This window comes from Pecten maximus, chromosome 12, assembly GCF_902652985.1.
Source record: "Pecten maximus chromosome 12, xPecMax1.1, whole genome shotgun sequence".
In the NCBI taxonomy this organism is placed as follows: domain Eukaryota; kingdom Metazoa; phylum Mollusca; class Bivalvia; order Pectinida; family Pectinidae; genus Pecten; species Pecten maximus.
In genome coordinates, this window is record NC_047026.1 from 12,410,161 (window position 1) to 12,425,252 (window position 15,092).

At 33.9% G+C, this 15,092-nt stretch overlaps 2 long non-coding RNA genes across 2 annotated transcripts; one reads left to right on the forward strand and one right to left on the reverse strand.

The window, feature by feature from the left end:
* Positions 1-11: 11 nt before the first annotated feature.
* Positions 12-3,378, forward strand: LOC117339952. Its single transcript, XR_004535342.1, has 2 exons — positions 12-515; positions 1,869-3,378. It is a non-coding gene; the product is annotated as an uncharacterized LOC117339952 (long non-coding RNA).
* Positions 3,379-4,079: 701 nt separating this feature from the next.
* LOC117339954 lies at positions 4,080-5,557 on the reverse strand. The gene is made up of 2 exons (XR_004535344.1): positions 5,212-5,557; positions 4,080-4,329 (listed from the first exon to the last, which is right to left on the reverse strand). It is a non-coding gene; the product is annotated as an uncharacterized LOC117339954 (long non-coding RNA).
* Positions 5,558-15,092: the final 9,535 nt, after the last annotated feature.

The window sequence follows — 15,092 nt, forward strand, 5'->3', positions numbered from 1 at the left end:
CGTTAATGCCTTGAACAGGTTAGTTGACAGCACTGGACTTCGATGTTTCGTAGATCAACTGTCGTGTACGCCCAGATGATGACTTGATAGTACTTGATGATACATAATTATCATAAATGGTAACAACTGATATCGAGATTAAGCTTAAGAAAGGTCACGTAGTGTTAACACGGCATGAATCGCTTGGTATTGGCCTCAACATGTCCTAAATGGGAATACAAATCAAAGGGGGCGCCCAAGAGGGAATTTTGACATTTGTCAAATTAATCGTATTATACCAGAAAGTAAACTTGATGACTTTATGCTTTTGTTAGACTGCCTGTATATTACACATTAAGTTTACATTGTGTTATTAATATTCCGTTGTACAGTTTTGAAAGCAAGCCTGAGATCTAGAGCGTACGTATAATGTAGATCTGGTCATAAAGAAACTGAAGCCAAGCAATGAAGATGACCACAGGCGACATGGAGTACATGCAGCCACTACGGACGACACTATTACTAGTCGCACTTAGGTATTTTTCATAGTTAATTAATTACTAATCCTTGAGGCCATTAATTAACAAATATTTATATAAATCATTAGCATTTGGATGCGAAGGAAGAACATTATTTATTTATTGAGTTGTATAATTAAAAAGTCGTGGAATAGTTTCTGTCGATGCTAATTAACATTCAAAATTCTCATAATTATACAACACAAGTCATGTATCACTGTGAACTGTTATTACGTTATGATTTGCATATTGATATACAAAAAAATGTAGATATATATACGTATCTATAGGCGTCAAGTTTGATTACATGTTTTGGTCTATAGTATATGACACATATTGTATATAATCAGTTTGAAAACATAACCAATTCCTATACATGTATTGGTTTGTAATCAGATACCACCAACCGATCAATTTTCGATAACAATTTTTTTTTCTAATTAAAATGAATGGATTTGAAATATTGTTTTTGTTTAGCAGCTACCAATAATGGATTTTTTTTGTAATTAATAATTTGAATCAGAATAAGTGAACCAATCAGTTTTGACCACTATAATTCATGCATGAGCTGCATGCATGTGTAGCGGGACTGGACTGAGTCGATCATCAGTGACCAGGTAGCTCAATAGTTGGTAGAGCATCCGGCTGGTGTTCGGAGGCCCGGGTTGGAACCCCGGTCTGGCCGCTTACGCTACGTTATCTCCTGATCTCCTGTTACACATGTATCCTCTACTTTTAACACTTGTTGAAAATTGCTGAATTCTTAGTGTATTTGGTAAGATATTGTGCAATTGGAGATTGAAAAACTTCTGGAGTATCAATTTCGTGAATTTAGTATTTTTTTTTTTTTGCATTATATATTGATAGTGATTGATTCACCAAATTAATGCAATAACACCATAATTAGTTTAGTTATTTCCCATGGTGTTTTCGGGCCTAATGGCCATCTTCATACGCTTCATTTATTTGACGTCTTGGATACCACATTATGATGTCACATATATACAATATCATGCCTTAAGATAGTCATTAGGCCCGAAAACGTAAGCGAAACACAACATATGTTGTGTTGAATTTACATTTTTCAACTATTGATACTGGTATACATATTTAAGACCCAGCAGAAGCCTTGATTGTGTGTAGAGGCTAATTAAGCTTGAATGTAAGTTGAGAAAATGTTGACAGGCGAATTATTTGATGAAAAATCAGACAAAATATCGTGAAGAGCCATCTTTGCATGATAAATAATGACTGCTATGTTTCAATATAAGGCATGATTATAATATTGCCAATTTTGCACATTTTGTTGGTTTGTGTAACTGGAAATTACATTGATTTTGTGTAAGAAAATATCTTTTCTTCTTCTTATAGATATCACAGGATTTATAACACAAAAGTTCTTGGAGGACAAAAAGTGCCGTACAAGGTGGAAAGGACATACCAACACATCCAGGGACTCATCAATCTGATAGTGGCCAACAGAATAACAGATAGAACTGGAATATCTAGCCAAAACCCTTGCATCAAATAGATCCCAGAAGATTCAAACTCCTAGCCCATGCTCCTCCACCATCTACTGCCCAAATGGTAGAGGAGAAGAAATCCCAATTAAGATGAATGGGAATAATTGACATTTTGAGACTAATCACGTTCCAGAGACTATTACTTTTGAATATCTGTCCTTACGTTTAGTAGCTGACCTGGTCCGAAGGACCAAGGTGAGTATGCCATACTGAGGCGTCCGGCATTCGTCTGTCAACATTGTGAACACAATATTTGAATAACTTGAGTAAATGTCAGAATATACCAAATTTAATAAAACTTTATAAGCAGCCATATATCGACAAGATCTCAGACAACTTCAAAAATAGAAATTATTGGACAGTAGTTTTTGACAGTAGTTTGCAGAGTTATTGCCCTTTGTAATGGTCTTATTATTAACATTTTTTTAGTTCACTGGTCAGAATGGAAACTCTTTTAGAAATTCTACTAGTCCTGAACAATTAAATGGATTTGATGAAATTTGGTCAGGAGAATTATGTGGCAATGTTATATGTTGCATAAATGAAGCGTCACCATCATCTGAGTGGCACCTTTCGGGGCAAAATAAGAGAATTACCTGGTATAGCAAAAAAAAAAGGATTTAACTCATTTTTTTTTCAAGAATTACATCTAGTCCACTTGTAGTTTGAACCATTGTTGGGAGAGGTAGTTCAAAAGTAGAAAAATGTTTGAAATGTAACTTAAATTTGAGTAGTATTTAGTTTATTGGTATAATGTTACTATAATAGCTTAGCTGTTATCCATTCCATTAATGTCATATGATAATCAGTGCAGCCTTAATTTCAAAATTTATATAATCTCAAGAGACAAACAACATTGTCTGGTCTGAAATTTAAATGCTTAGTCAAAAATGATTATTCATAGCTGTACATGTGTGCACTATTGAAATATTCATGTTAACACTCACAAGTAATTTATAAACTCTCAAAATTCATTGATGTCAACACCCACTAGTGCTCAATAGTCTTTAATGTCAACACACACTAGTACTCAATGGTCATGGATGACAACACTCACTAGTAGTAGTACTCAATAGTCATTTATGTCAACACTCACTAATACTCAATAGTCATGGATGACAACACTCACTAGTACTCATTAGTAACGTATGTCAACACTCCATAATACTCCAGTCATGTATGTCAACACTCCATAATACTCAATAGTCATTGATGTCAACACTCAATTATCACTGATGCCAACAATTGTCATTGATGTTAAGTCACTAGTCATGGCAGTCAACTTTCTCTAGTCATTGATGCCAATGCTTACATCTGAGCAAGACAATAAATACAATGTGGTAAATTCTTTATTTGCATGTTTGACTTTTCTCAGTGTTTTCTATATCAAAACTATTTGTGAGACAAATTGTACTGTGCATTTACTGTTTAGTGTATTATCAACATCATAAGTCACTGTTCTGTTGATATTCTGATAAATTAGGGTTGGATCTTTAGGTCAACTGAGATGAAGTATGAAGTGACCTATTCTAACTGACTTTTGTCCGTCGTCTTTCCTTGCTTGTCTTTAAACAATTTGTCAGTAAGCTTTCATGGTCAAAAGGTCAACCAAAACTGTGGATTACATAGTCCCAACCTCCAGGGACCTGAGGGGCAGGGTCAAAAAGGGTCAAATTGACTAAAATTTGAAAGATCTTCTCAGCTCGCAGATATGGTAGAATCATATACTGGTGTCTTTAACAAAAATTGTGAATTTCATGACCCTGATGGGGGACTAAATTTATATAGGGAAATCACAATTTTGATCAGCATTTGTTTGATTTCTATTGAAATTCATTCTAACTTCATTAACATTATCAGCATGGGATGACAGCTTGATCGCATGCACATGTTGGCCCTGACTGACCTTCTGGGCGAGGCTAAAAAGGGTCAGTTAAATTGAATATTTCAAAACTCAGGTGACCATTAAGGCCAATTGGCCTCTTGTTTTACATAAGCCAGTATCAGTGAAAACTGCTGCATATGAAATATGGTACATAAAACAAAAGGTTTCCATGAATTCAATGATGTAATGTAATTTATTTTGATTTTATATCAAACCTTTTCACTGCACAGGTGTCAAAACAACTTCCTTGAAATAAGATAATTCAGCTTATGTGTATGGGCAAACAGACAAAGTGATTACCAATAAAATGCTTAAATTTTCACGATTTCTATATTTTCTTTACTCCTGTCACCTTGACCTCTACCCATATATAATTAGACTGCATGCTCTGCTGACTTGCCAATCAAGATGATATTGAGGTTGACTGAAATACAAGAACATGTAACATATAAATGAACATAATTGTACATGTAGGTAAACTTGAGAATAGTCCAATTCCTCAATCCATGACTGTCATTGAGACTGTCAGCTAATCATTGAATTATTAAAACAGTATGGACATCAGTATTGTGAATTAAATATCTCATTTATATCGATGATAAATTGATATAAGTGAGATAATACATTATTGATATAAATGAGATAATCAACAATACTCATATCCATCTTTTACCATGTATCAGTGTTATCCATTTCTTAACGTACATATTTAATTATATAATTCATTAAATAACGTACAAGGCTTTCAACAACATTTTAACTACAATCATTAAACAGAAGCAAAGTTAAGTGCAAAAACTACTAACTCAATGAAGGTTCCGATTTTTAATTAGGATGTCAATCTGAAAGGCCGAGGGATTCAAACAGTCGAATAAATTACAATTTCTGTGTAAAACTGAATTATTTTTTCTTATATCTAGACCTACAGTTTGTGTATTGCTCTCAGTGCAATCAATTTACAATGTAGATCTCCATTAATCAGATTTAAATCGAATTCAATTTTGGGTAGGCCTATCACGTTAGTGATCGGCATTTTTTTTGTATGTTACAACAGAGACATATATGTCTGGTTACAACTGTATAGCTGTTACGTCGTCATAGCACTTACGGTCATACAAAATAGCAATTCCAATTTGAGTTTACACTTCGATTTCTTACATTGGGACGATATTGAATTGAATGAACACTTCAAAGATGAATAATAATAATGTTTTCCTACATCACAATAAACGAAACGAAGTCCCCTTTGGAGGCCCCATTGCCGAATGTCAAAATTTTACATGCTACTTCTGAGGGTTATACGTACTTTTATCTGTTTGAGCTCTCAATCAACAATAGTGAATAACGATCGGTACTCCTCGAGACCGTATAAACCATCCGATTGCAAAGTAATCACGTTCTACATCCACGTGACAAAATGTTTACACTTACCTCGATTCCATTTTCGTCGGGTGAAAGCGAGGATACTGAAATCATGTGACGCACTCGGCTCTCTCCGATGTAAACAACAAATGTTGTTCAGCGATAATTCGAAGTTGATAAACATTGCCAATATTTCACAAAAAGTGTCATAATTTTGTAAACAATTTAATTTCAAGTATCACAACGCTTTCCGGAAATCAAATGCATGTAGAAATTATTGAAATCTAACCATTTAGTCCCTTTAATCGAAATGGAGCTTACTAGGTTTATATTATGACGCAGAAGCGCAAAGATAAATATTTATCAGTGACCTGGTTGTATTCCTCAGGAATGTTATTGACGTATGTATAATATAATGTATAATAAGTTGCTGATATAAAGACTGGTTTAATCGTACCACAAACTCAGTATGAGTGATTGGTTTTGGTCACAAACAATGTATTCCAGGCCGTAATGAATTATCTTTTTGACCTTTCCATGGAGTTTCGCTGCGATTACGTATCACCACTTATTTTAAATAAGGTATCACAATGCGTAAATAACAGCAACGATGGTTGATCGGCAAAACTTTGAAGGTTATAATCTTTGACATTTTTTCTCAGTATCTGAAATAGTTTTGTAAATGGTTTAATTTCTTATTTCGATCCAAATAGAAATGACCTCGGATTTTGGGTCGTTTTAACCTTTCCATCCAGATTTTGATAGTTTTCGTTTGGCCGTCTCCTATGATGAACATTTTTGGCTTGTAGCGTCGGAGGCGATTTCTTGAAAGCTCTGCTGTAAGTCCCGCTAAAACACGACAGCTTTAACAGAAACAAACTATTTTGAACATAATATCATTTTAAAAAGAGACATGTATACTACCTATAATGTGGGTATGTTTGTTTGTTTGTTTTTGTTTAACGTCCTATTAAAAGCCAGGGTCATTTAAGGACGTGCCAGGTTTTAGAGGTGGGGAAAGCCAGAGTACCCGGAGAAAAACCACCGGCCTACGGTCAGTACCTGGCAACTGCCCCACGTAGGTTTCGAACTCGAAACCCCCAGAGGTGGAGGGCTAGTGTTAAAGTGTCGGGACAACTTAACCACTCGGCCACCGCGGCCCCATATGTGGGTATGAACGCGTTAAGCACTTCCACCAACTATCCCTGTTATTAAGATGCGAGACAAATGTATAATGTCGACCAACTGCCCTTTCATTCCTCTTTTGTGCCTATTGTCTCTGACACAGAAATGTATGCTGGTATTACGATTCCGCTACCAGTGGATGTGTGTTCAGTTTCAAGTGATAGAAGAAAGAAGTGCGTGAGTGTCAGTGAGAGTCAGTGAGAGTCAGTGCAGTCTGTGTTGATCTCTGCTATAAAGCAGTTGGTAGAGGCATTCCAAGGGGAGATTCCCTGTTCCTACAGTGGTTGCAGTGTACAGTAAAAATGTCCAATTCTGAAATATTTCAGATACGTAAACATAGCCTGTTAATCCTACATATTACCTATAATAAAGTAATATGTACATATTTGTTATCTATGTAACCAGCTGTGAAGGGTAAATAAATAAAAAAAATAAAAAGAGGGGGGGGGGGGGGGGGGGGGGGGGGGGGGGGGGGGATTGCAAACTATCATGAAAAATGACCCAAAATGACCCAATTCCCTACGTAATTTTTTAAAAACCTATTTTAAGTTAAATACCTCTATCCCAAAGATTAACGTTGTAAAATGTTCATCATTAAGTTTTTCTGCTGTCTTACCTTGCCGAGGTATCGTTTTTCGCTATAAGCAAAACTAACTTTCCGGCATAAACAAACTTTTGGAAAATATAGAAATTTATAAACCGGAATAAATCTTGTTTTTTTTTTTAACAAATGTGAAGTCTGTACATACTTCTTCATAATGAATATACCAATTATACTTCACATTTATTTATTTTTGTTTTTGTTTTTTTTTTTCATTTTTCGTGCATATCAGAATACGGGAGTTATTTGCTTAACAAAAACAATCACCTATGGCCAGGCTATCCTACCTTGGTCTGCTACCTGAGAGTCTCAGTTGAAATTTGAGAATTCTCAAGAAATCACAAAATGAGCATCCGGCTAATATTATAGGTGTTGTTTGTCCTCTCGTTTAATGTTATCACTGTGTCTACTTAATTCAGTTGTATTATCATTTATTAGGTATGTATTTTTTCTATAATGGAATAAGATACTTCAATACTTGTCAAAAGCAAGGCATGTCGAATTTACATTCACAGTCAAATACTTTTGGAATTATGTTCCGGTTGCCGGATCAAACATCACAAGAATCCAGTTTCAATGTTCGGCATATAAACTCATACTGCGTTTGTTCGCAGATCGCAAACTTATTTAATTTAATAAGATAGTTTGTTTCTTTGAACATTAGCATAACAATTTTAAAAGACCCTCGGGTTTAGATTTACCGGTATGTCTTAAAAACCTATTTCTTAAAGCCTCTTGATCAAGAAATTAACGTTTTAATTCACTTTTATGAAGAGGTCTATGGTTTTATCTATAACGTGTAATATGTTATTGTAGATATTGATTTCAATGTGGGTTTATTGACTTGTTTTATATCCAATAATAATATATTGTAAATTATTCATATTTATGGTGTATTCATATGAAAACAATGTTACGTGTCTAAACGTCCGTCGCGCGATTGGTTGGATCAAGAAAATGAATGATGCGTTTTGGTATTCTGCTTATCACGCTTGTTTGTTTCTAAAGATGCTGTTTTCCCGACCTGACATTAAATAAGTCTTTGGGAAATATTACTTTCATAATAGGGTCTGATTTGAACACATTACTTTCGTATATTTTTAGTTTGACATTGAAAGGCCATGTCATATCGTCTGTCTTGCTAATTTCGCGACCCTATCAAAATCGTAACAAAAGGCCCATGCACCTTAACGGTAGCATGGCTTTTAATATATTTAAGTCAATTTGACCAATTGTGGCCACGCCCATCAGCCACATGGGGTCAGTCAGTGCCAATATATACATACTATCAGCCTCCCTCGCTAATCATTCTAACCAGGTTTTGATAAATTCCAATGTCAATGCAACAAATGATAATCAAAAATGTGATTTCTCTATATGAGTTAATTTTCAGTTAAGGGTAACCAATTAAGTTTAAAAAGTGGTACCCTTATCAATAGAGCATATCCCATGTGAATACCATGGAGTTAGTCTCTTTTTTTGTTCCATCATTGGATTCCCTTCATCCAATAATACTCCAGTCCGAATTTGGTCAAAATCCATCAGTCCGTTCAGATGAAGTTCTTTAAATTGTTTATACCTAATATCCCTTCTGAGCCATGTCCCTTTAAATAATAACAATCCAGATTTTTTGTTTAAACAAAAGCATTTCCCCTTCCCGCTAAACCTCATGCTGAATTTTTGTGTTGGCCTCACTGTTTATACTTTGACATGAAATATCGTCAATATATGAACAAATTGGATTGGACAAAAACAAAGAAAAAATATATATTACGAATATAAACAATGGAAAGGTGAGAGAGAGAGAGAGAGAGAGAGAGAGAGAGAGAGAGAGAGAGAGAGGTCTCGCTGCAGAGAAAAACAAACAACACCTCATTTTCTCGCTTTATTTCAGATTGGATGTTAAGTCACACACAAAAGACAAAGACAGTCCAATTTCCGGATTTCCAATATTTCCCCTACCTAAAAATATATTAAACATAAAAAACAACTCTCTGAAAAATAACTGAGATCGGCCATTTGATAGGAAATATTTCAGAAATTGTTTGATCTGTGTAAAAATATTCATATTGAATATGAAAAGTATGGATGAAAACAACTATTTAAATTTACCATAAAACACTTCTTTCTATAAGATTTAAGGATGTTAAAAACTTCTTCAGCATGTCAGTAGGCGTAGTCACTGACAATATTTTCTGTCGAAAACTAGAAAGGATCATTGCAAAATCTCCCGATAAATACTAGTAATGTGCGATTGCACGTAGCACTACAAGTATGATCTGAAATATTTGTGTAAAAACATCTCAGAATCGTCTGCATATACTATGATAGTATGATATATATCACAAGTTAAACAGGCACACGTATTGACAAAAATGATAATACTAGAATATCTACAAATTAAACAAAACCAAATATTAATATTAAACAAACACAAATATTGATAATAATGATAGTACTTTATATATCTACAAGTTAAACAAACCCCAAGGATTGATAAAAAAAGTTATATTTGAATATCTACAAGTTAAACAGAAAGTAAATAAACAAAAATTAATCAAACATGAATTTTGATAAAAATGATAGTACTTGATATATTTGCAAGTTAAACAAGCACAACTATTGATAAAAATGTTTTATCCCATAACCACGCTTGTTTCACAACTGATATATATGGCACGTGATAAAATTCGTAGCAGTGTGTTATTGTTTTTGTTTACACACCGCAGTGTGTAACCACTTTCTAAGCCTCCGATTGGTCATTTGTGACCTCCAACGAATCTGATTGGCTAACCTCTGGCCTTTGACCACGGACTATTTTTACTACTCTCACTTATCTTCTCTTTTTTTTGCCGTTTTGTGGATTTTTGGTGCTCAACATTAGCTTATTAAACTGGGTGAGAGGGGTCCCCGGGTGTCCTCATGGAAATGTCGATTAATCTGGGGTTTGAGTCGTACGAAATATAATTTGATGGTAAAATAGCCGACGGAAGCAAAATAGCCTATTGCATCGATTATAGGCCTACAAGTAGCGAATTAAAACTGACCCCCCCCCCCCCCCCCCCCCCCCCCCCCCTGATTCTAGATATGCAGTGGACCCCGATATCAATGAATGAATTATCGAAACAATGAACAAATGTAATACAAAATGGTTAAATCGCTGTCTCTAAATCGTAGTCATTTGAATGAAACGGTCGCACCATCTACCGTAACTGTAAGGCATCTTCCCTTTTAGTTGGGTGTCATTCGGTACGGAACAGAAAAAAAAACAACGAATAAACACAAGTTTTCTTATCATTCCACTTACCTTTTATTACGAATATATTTATCCCAAACACAAACAATGAAAAATCATCTTGGAACATTTGTCTCATGTCAGTAAACTGACGAGATTTCGTGTAAACACACTGACAAACGTAAACTAGGGCTACATAATTGTTAGGCATATATTGCTCAACACTCCAGCTCGGTTTCCGAAATATTTGTTGAAATGCACGATGTTTTGAATGAATAAATCTCAGAATGAACATTTAACATCACAATAACCAGTAATAGCATACCTACGAAATCCAGGAAAGGACCGATAATTGGATCTGACAATGATTAGTCCAATATTCAGCGGTGACATTCAACTTCGCGATGACGGGTGTCGTCTTCGACTATTTTGAGCGGAGTTATTTAAACAAGTTACCTTTTAATAAATTACACAGATACAAGGACTTTCAAACTTATATTTCGTTTTGTAAAATAATATCATTTACAAATATAGTACAGAAGATATGAGTCTTGCATCTAAAATAGATGATAAGCTTTCATTCATAACGACCTATATTTTGTCCCGTAGTGATTTGGTTCACGGAATTTAGTTGCTACGTTGGGAGAATTTGAACTTGACATGCTTACATTTGTAAGTAAAGAAGTTATGGGATAAACAAGTTCCCCTACTCGTGACGATTGTTTATCATTTTTATCCAACTCTCGTTTGTTAATTTTCTAATTTTGAAAAGACACTCGCTAAAGCTCGTGTCTTTTCAAAATTAAAAAATTAACTAACGAGAGTTGGATAAAAATGATAAACAATCTCCACTCGTTGGGGAACCTCTATATACTAGAATATCTACAAGTTAATCAAACACAAATATTGGTAAAAATGATAGTAGTTGATATATTTACATGTTAAACAAACACAAGTATTGATAAAAAAGTTCAAAAACAAATAATGATAATACGAGACATTCACAAGTTAAACAAAAACAAATGTTAAACAAACACAAATATTGATATAAATTGAGGATATCTGACAGTGGCCAATATTTTGACATTTTTCACGAGTGCGTAGCACACGTATTAGCTATATACTGTTAGATATTCTGTTTATTACATCATATAAGCAAAATATGCCAAGATTTCATGGCGGTCCCGGGCAACGGCTCACAAATGTACGCCGAATTGTGACGTTATGTATTCTAATTTAAATTATGACGTCATAAATCATGACGGAGAGCTATATGCAAATCTCAATTTTTCCCACTGTCGTTTGTAATCAGTGTTTTGATTGGTCAAATCAGAAAAAGCAGTATTCTTGAAAAAATATAGTACTAGACACATTTACAAGTTAAACAAACACAAATATCGATAAAAAAATTATGGTACTAGACATATCGATATAAAATTATAGTACTAGACATGCAGGTTTAACAAGAATAGAGGGTGATGTCACGTGGTAAGTCGAAAATGTTTTGCTCTTTAAAGGGACTAAATGGTTAGATTTCAATAGTTCCTTCATGCATTTGATTTCCGGAAAGCGTTGCGATACTTGAAATTAGATTGTTTACAAAATTATGGCACTTTTTGTGAAATATTGGCAATGTTTATCAACTTCAAAGTTTTATATTATTTAAGTGAAAATCTAGCCATTTAGTCCCTTAAAAAATCGATGCACATCCCCTATTTTGAGATGACTTTAAATTTTTATATTCTGCTGTGTTTCAGATGGTAGAAAGGACAATCGGAATTGGGAATTTGTTTTTCGAATTTCTATTCTAAAAGGTGTGATTTATTGAATATGGTGATTTATTTCTTGTTTTGTACATGTATACAGGCGCCCTGTGTTTCACCGTTCAACTTTCGTCTCCCCTCTCTCTCTCTTTTTCTACCGCTGTCTTTATTTCTCTCCCTTTCATAGTCAATACAATGTACTCATTAGACAGAGATACATGAATAATGTTATGGAAAAAGAAAACCTCAATTTTTTTTTTTACTTTTACTTTTATCATTATCAATATTAGTTTGAAAAATGAGCCAATACTTAACATGTGACTTCTAATCGTTAATAAAAAACAGATAAATAAAATATGAGATTGAATCTATGCATCTAGCCAACCCGCCATCACTTTGATTAGAATCATTTCTTAACATGGGTATATTTTTCGTCTGTCTGTTTTCTCGGGAAACACCTTATCTAGCACAAGACATGAGTTTTGGTACTGAACACAATGATATCATTGTTAATGAAACTATCAATGGAATAACGACATGACATGGAAGGTTTATTTCAAATTTTGATACATGAATTAACAATGTTTTGATTATAAATGTACCGGTAATATGACAAATACATATCAAACAATGTATTTATCAGATGACAAGGAAAATGCGTTTAATTGTATTGTTGTAATGTCTCTAACAACTGTCTTGTCCTGACTCGATGACTTTACAGCAATGTGATGCAAATAATTTTAATTCCATATATCGAAACCATGGATCGACCTTGGTTAAAACATTTTTGTACAGAATAGGAACACATGTCTTTTAAAAAAAAAATAATGACATAAACGATGTTTGCAATGTTAACATATAGAATAAAGTAAATGTTTGTGTGCAAGGTTCAAAGCATTCAGATCAATTTCAGAAACATTTTCCAGATTTCAGGTTTTAAGACTAACCAGTTTTGCGACATTTTCATCTAATTCGTTGATACACAAATTAACCATTGGGCGGTAACATCAGATACCACTGCCAGGAAATTGTAGTACACATATCTGATATGTTCACATCATTTCGTAAGTATGTGGTTCTTCTCTTTCGGCTGGGTTTATGCTTGTGTAATGTTCTTCTGAGAAGACAATTTCAGAGAATAAATTCATTCGAGAAAAACGGAGGCAGTAAAAAATCCTAAAAACTTTAGTAAACGGAATTTATTGAATCATAAAACGAAAGGGATTAACTTGTATTTACACAGTTAGATTTCATGAGAGTGTCGCATAGCTCGTCAATTTTTTTTGATGATTGCTCAATCAGTTTTCTACCAATCTAAAGCTGAACATGATCTATAAACCAATCTTATAGACCATGAGTTAACAGCCGTAATCTTTCTAACAGAATCAACCATGAGATAGAGAGTAGAAATAATCAAACTCATAGGCCATGTGATAACATCCATCATCATCATGACAGGGTCTACGTGAGACAGAGAGCAGAAATAATCAGTCTGGTAGAAGAACCATCCAACCAATTGTTTTTCCATAAACTTAAGTATTAATGCTTTGAAGTATATCATTAAAATTCACAAACTCAATTTGGCAATTATAATTTATAACAAGAGCTGTTGGAGAACAGCATAGCTCGTCTCACAAATGTTTGTCAATAAATAATTAAATATATCAATTGGAATGGTTTTGCAAATTGCATTAATAATATTTATATTGTTTACATGATCAGGTTATGTTTTGTGAATTTATGCAATTTTCAAAACCATACTAATTTATATATATATAAATTATTTGTTGACAAACATTCGGGAGACAAGCTATGCTTTTGTAGATTAAATGAATATATTAAATACAATTGTAATTGCTTTTGGACATATTTCTTCAATTTTTTGACAAAATATTATCCTAATGAGAGTTGCCTCCCTTGAAAAATGTGGACCGGTATAAATTGTCTATTGTGAGCATTTTCACATTGTTTTATTTTCAGTTTCACCCCAAGAAGGGATAGTGTAACTCAATATGGACTCTTTTACCAAATATCAGCACCCTAGTACAATCATAAAGTGATGTGTTAAATAGCTTTCAACATTTGCACAAATTTTTTTCAAAAAATGTGTTTTTTTTCCGCAAAAAAACATGTCAGTTTAACTCCGGCAAGGGTTAGTTTAACCCCCACAGGGAACCTAATACCATGTATTACTATGCCTTTCAACACTCACAATATAAACTTAAAACAAAGTCCAAAGATTTAAAAACAAAAAAACACAGATTTAAAAAGAAAAAATCCGATTTTTTTTTAAAAGTTTTACTTCAGGAAGGGATTGTCTTACTCCATAGGGACTCTATTGATACATATCAGCACTCTAGTACAATTATAAAGTGATGTATTAAAACCTCTTAACACTTGCACCAAAAACTTAACGCAGAAATATTTTAAGTCCACAAATTTGAAAATTCTGTTTTTTTCCCCAAAAAATCTTTTAGTTTAACTCTGGCAGGGTATAGTCTAACCCCAGAGGAACTCTATTGCCAATTATCAGCACCCTAGTACAATTATGAAGTGATGTTTTAATACCTTTCAACACTTGCACCAAAAACTTAACGCAAAAATTTTCAAAAATCTGTTTTTTTTCCCAAAAAATCTTTTAGTTTAACTCCAACAGGGGATAGTTTGACCCCCACAGGGACCATATTACCATAAATTACTATGCCTTTCAACACTTGCACCACAAATGTAATATTTGGAAAACCAACGCCGACGCCGACGCCGGAGTGACGACATAAGCTCTCACTCTTCTTCGAAGAGACGAGCTAAAAAAGTTAAGGGTCCCATATAACACCTTATCAAAAAAAAAAGTTGAGTCCTTAAGCTCAAATTTCAGCATTCAGAATTCAGCAATAAAAATTATACCTTTTTTTACCTGTTAAATCTTACTTACCAAATCTATATCAACAGTACCTATGAATATTGACCTACCAGGCTACATAATTATTTTGGAGCTTCATTATATACTTGCTAATCAGTGGTTGCCAAACTTTTTATCCCTT